This window comes from Neomonachus schauinslandi, chromosome X, assembly GCF_002201575.2.
Source record: "Neomonachus schauinslandi chromosome X, ASM220157v2, whole genome shotgun sequence".
Classification (NCBI taxonomy): Eukaryota; Metazoa; Chordata; class Mammalia; order Carnivora; family Phocidae; genus Neomonachus; species Neomonachus schauinslandi.
The window spans coordinates 48,942,019-48,947,853 of NC_058419.1; the positions used below are offsets into that span (position 1 = coordinate 48,942,019).

Consider the following 5,835-nt stretch of genomic DNA (forward strand, 5'->3'; position numbering starts at 1 on the left):
TCAGTTTAATTAGCTGCAAAAATGAATTGTGTATAAGCAAAAACTGAAAAGAGCTGTAGTATCCAAAGGGCTTGGCTTAAAAATATTAGAGATGTAGATTTTATTAGATCCATGAACAAAAGTTTAAAAAGCAGTCATAATCTAAAATAGCAGCTCCCAGTAACTTCTTCAAGTATTATCTTCTTCAGAAGTTGACATGATTCAGTTTGCTTTATTCTTGGAAGCTTCATCAAAATTGTCCATAAGATTTGGAACTTCATCACTGTCATCTTCTCTGATAACTAGTAGTGCTTTTCCATCCACATGTTGTTTGGGCAGAGCTTCAGCTAGTCTTAAATTAGTCAGACTGTCTGCACCAAGTTTGTTTAAGATATTGGGTAACATTTCTGTCAGGTGATTTGTTTTGGTATGGCCTGTAATGGTAAAAGTGTTCACTGCCAGGAATGCCTGAACTTTAGGGTTGTTAAAGTGGATCACTGTTCCTTGGTTTGTGAACATATTTACTTCTTCAATATCAGAGATGATGTTTCCCCCTAACTTCTTTAAGGAGAACTGAAGTTTTGTTTTGTTTTATTTTGTTTGTTGTTGTTGTTGTTGTTTTATCATTTGCTGTAGCTGTTCTATAAACCACCTTCTTCGGTGAGCAGTTCCTTTCCCACCAATATGTACCTCTGCTTTTGTTTTATAACCACTAAACCGGCCTTACAAAAATGTAAAAGAAGACTCTTTGAGTGGAAGAGAAGGACCATAAGTAAGAGTATGAAAAGTAAAAAAACAAAAAAAGTTGTAAAAATAAATGCATTTGTTAATATCAGTCAAGAGATTTACAAAATAAAAGGATGCAAAATATGATATCATATACCTAGAACTGGTTGGGGGGAGAGAAGTAAAGAGTGATTTCAACTTAAGTGAAAACCAACTTAAAATAGACTGCTATATGCAGAAGATGTTACACACAAACTTAATGGTAACCACAAATTAAAAACAAACAAACAAATAAAAAACAGTAATAGAGGAGCACCTGGGTGGCTCAGTCAGTTAAGTGTCTGCCTTGGGCTCAGGTCATGATTCCAGGGTCCTGGGATTGAGCCCCGTGTTGGGCTCCATGCTCAACATGGAGTCTGCGTCTCTCTTTCTCCCTCTGACCCTCCCCCCTGCTCTTGCTCTCACTCTCTCTCTCTCAAATGAATAAATAAAAAATCTTTTAAAAAATCGGGAATTGATAGGGAAAGAATAAAGAAAAAAGCATACAAGTATATCACTAAAGAAAGCCAACAAACCATGAAAGAGAGCAAGAGAAGAAATGATCAGAGAAATACTACAAAACCAACCACAAAACAAATAAAATGGCAATAAATACTTATCTAACAATAATTACTTGGAAAGTAAATAGGCTAAGTGATCCAATCATAAAACATAGGGAGACAGAGTAGGAAAAAAAAAACAAAAAAACAAGACCCATCTCTATGTTAGCTTACAAGAGACTCATTGCATTTTTTTCAGATTTTTCTTTAAATTCTAGTTAACATATAGTGTAATATTGGTTTCAGGAGTAGAATTTAGTGATTCATCACTTACATATAACACCCAATGCTCAACACAAGTGCCTTCTGTAATACCCATCACCTACTTAGCCCATCATCTGCCCATCTCTCTTCCATCAACCCTCAGATTATTCCCTATAGTTGAGAGTCTCTTATGGTTTGCTTCCCCCTCTTTTTTTTTTTTTTCCTTTCCACTATACTCATCTGTTTTGTTTCTTAAATTCCACATATAAGTGAAAACAGTATTTGTCTTTCTCTGGCTGACTTACTTTGCTTAGCATAATACACTCTATATCCATTCATGTCCTTGCAAATGGCAATATTTCATTCTTTTTTTATGGCGGATACGCACACACACACACACACACACACACATTTGGGCTCTTTACATCATTTAGCTATTGTTGATAGTGCTGCTGTAAACATCAAGGTACATGTGTCCCTTTGAATTAGCATTTTTACATCTTTTGGGTAAATACCTGGTAGTGAAATTGTTGGATGGTAGGATAGTTCTACTCATAACTTTCTGAGGAACCTCCATACTGTTTTCCAGAGTGGCTGCACCAGTTTGCATTCCCACAAAGAGTGTAAGAGGATTCCCTTTTCTCCAATCCTCACCAATATCTGTTGTTTCCTGTGTTGTTAATTTAGTCATTCTGACAGGTGTGCAGTTCTATCTCATCATGGTTTTGATTTGTATTTACCTGATAATGAGTGATGTTGAGCATCTTTTCAAGTGTCTGTTAGTCATCTGTATGTCTTCTTTGGAAAAATGGCTATTCACATCTTCTGTCCATTTATTAACTGAATTATTTGGTTTTGAGGTGTTGAGTTTGATAAGTTCTTTATAGATTTTGGATACTAACCCTTTATCAGATATGTTATTTGTAAATATATTCTCCAAAGTAGGATGAAGAAGGTCACTATATCATAATATAGGGGACTATCCAACAAGAATATCTAACAATTGTAAATAATTATGCACTCAAAAAGGGAGCACCCAAATACATAAAACTGTTAATAAAAAACTTCAAGTAATACAATAATCAATAGTAATAAAATAATACCAGGGGACTCTAACACCACACTTACATCAATGTACAGATCATCCAAACAAAAAATCAACAAGAAAAATGTGAATTTGAATGATAAACTGGACTACATGGATTTGACAGTTATATTCTGAATATCCCATCTTAAAATGGCAGAATACACATTCATTTCAAGTACACATGGAACATTCTCCAGAACAGATCACATGTTAGGCCACAAAACAAGTCTCAGCAAATTGAAAATGATCAGTCATACCATGCATAGTTTCTGGACACAACACAAGAAAAAATCTGGAAAGACCACAAATAACATGCCTGCTAAACAACAAATAAGTCAACCAAGGAATCAAAGAAGAAATTTAAAACTTGCATGGAAACAAATGGAAATTAATAACACAATGGTCCAAAACTTTTGGGATGCAGGAAAAGTGGTTCTAAGAGGGAAGTTTACAGAAATACAGGTCTAACTCAAGAAGCAAGAAAAATCTCAAATAAACAACTTAACCTTACACCTAAAGGAGCTAGAAAAAGAACAACAAACAAAACTCCAAACCAGCAGAAAGAAGGAAATGATAAAGATTAAAACATAAATAAATAATACAGAAACTAAAAGAAAAAAAAATAGTAATAGTAGAACAGATCAATGAAACCAGGAGCTGGTCCTTTGAAAAGATGAACAAAATGGATAAAACTTTACCCAGACTCATCAAAAAGAGAGAGATAGAGAGAGGACCAAAATAAACAAAAGCTTGAATGAAAGAGGAGAGACAACAACCAGCACAAAAGAAATACAAATAATTGTAAGAGAGTGTTATTAAAATTATATGCCAACAAATTGGACAACCTAGAAGAAACGGATAAATTCCTAGAAACATATAAACTACCAAAACCAAAGCAGGAAAGAAATACAAAATTTGAACAGACCAATTACCAGCAATGAAATTCACTCAGTAATCAAAAAGTTTCCAACAAACAAAAACCTAGGATGAGACAGAATCACAAGCAAATTCTATCAAACATTTAAAGAAAAGTTAATACTTATTCCTCTTAAACTATTCCAAAAAATAGTAGAGGAAGGAAATTTCCAAATTCATTCTATGAGACCAGTATTACCCAGATACCAAAACCATATAAAAACACATACACACAAAAAATAGATAGAGATAGAGATAGATAGAGTGAGATAACTACAGGCAATATCTCTGATGAACATAGATGCAAAAATCCTCAACAAAGTACTGCCAAACCAAATCCAACAATACATTAAACACACACACACACACACACACACACACACACACACACACACAAAACAGGCGCCAGGGTGGCTCAGTCGTTAAGCATCTGCTCAGGTCATGGTCCCAGGGTCCTGGAATCGAGCCCCGCATCAGGCTCCCTGCTCATCAGGAAGCCTGATTCTCCCTCTCCCACTTGTATTCCCTCTCTTGCTGTGTCTCTCTCTGTTAAATAAATAAATAAAATCTAAAAAAAAAAATTTACCATGATCAAATGTGATTTATTCCCAGATAGCAAGTGTGGTTCAATATCTGAAAATCAATCAAGGTGATACTACATCCTATCAATAAGAGAAAGGATAAAAATCATATGACCATTTCAATAAACAAAGAAAAAGCATTTGATGAAGTACAATATCCATTCATGATAAAAACCCTCAACAAAGTAGGTCTAGAGGGAACATACCTCAACATAATGAAGGCCATCTATGAAAAACCCACAATGAACATCATACTCAATGGGGGAAAACTAAGTGCTTTTACCATAAGGTCAGGAATAAGAAAAAGATGTCCACTCTCACCACTTTTATTCAACATAGTACTAGAAGTCCTAGCCACAGGTATTCAACAACAAAAAGAAATAAAATCCATCCAAATTAGTAAGGAAGAAGTAAAATTTTCACTATTTGCAGATGATTTGGTACTATCTATGGAAAACTTTAAAGACTTCACCAAAAAACTACTAGAATTTATAACTGCATTCAGTAAAGTTGCAGAATACAAAATCAATGTATAGAAATCTGTTGCATTGCTATACACTAATAATGAACCAACAGAAAGTGAAATTAAGAAAACAATTTCATTTATACTTGCACCAAATATAATACAATATCTAGGAATATACTTAACCAAGTAGGAGAAAAAAATCTGAAAACTATAACATTAATGAAAGAAATTCAAGACAATGCAAAAAAGTGGGCATTTAGTGCTCATGAGTTGGAAGAACAAATATTGTTAAATTTCTATAGAACCCAAACATTTAATGAAATCCCTATCTTAATGCTAATAGCAATTTTCACAGAGCTAGAACAAACAATTCTAAAATGTGTATAGAACCACAAAAGACTTCAAATAGCCAAAGCAGCCTTGAAAAAGAAAAACAAAACTGGAGGAATTACAATTCTAAACTTCAAATTATGTTACAAAGCTGAAGTAATCAACACAGTATGGTAGTGTCACAAAAATAGACACATAAATCAATGAAACAGAATAGAAAAACAAGAAATAATGCTACAGGGGCGCCTGGGTGGCTCAGTCATTAAGCATCTGCCTTCGGCTCGGGTCATGATCCCGGGGTCCTGGGATCGAACCCCGCATCGGGCTCCCTGCTCAGCGGGAAGCCTGCTTCTCCCTCTCCCACTCCTTCTGCTTGTGTTCCCTCTCTCGCTGTGTCTCTCTCTGTCAAATAAATAAAATCTTAAAAAAAAAAAGAAAGAATCCTACAATTATATGGTCAATCAACGTTCAACAAAGTAGGAAAGAATATGTAATGGGAAAAAGACAGTCCCTTCAACAAATGGTATTGGGAAAACTGGACAGCAACTTTCAGAAGAATGAAACTGGACCACTTTCTTACACCATACACAAAAATAAACTCAAAGTGGATGAAAACCCTAAATGTAAGACCTGAAACCACAAAAAATTCAGAAGAGAACACAGGAAGAAAATTTCTCTGACATTGGCCATAGGAACATTTTTCTAGATATGGTTTCTGAATCAAGGGAAATAAAAGCAAAAATAAACTATTGGGAATACATTAAAATGAAAAGCTTCTACACAGCAAAATAAACAATCAACAAAACTTAAAGGCAACCTACATAACGGGAGAAGATATTTGCAAATGACATATCCAATAAAGAGTTAATATCCAAAATATATAAAGAATTCATACAACTCAACACTCAAAAAACAAATAATCCAATTACAAAATGAGTACAAGACATG

The 5,835-nt window shown here is 34.4% G+C and overlaps 1 pseudogene; it reads right to left on the reverse strand.

The window, feature by feature from the left end:
• Nucleotides 1-201: 201 nt before the first annotated feature.
• Nucleotides 202-1,847, reverse strand: LOC123323377 (annotated as a pseudogene).
• Nucleotides 1,848-5,835: the final 3,988 nt, after the last annotated feature.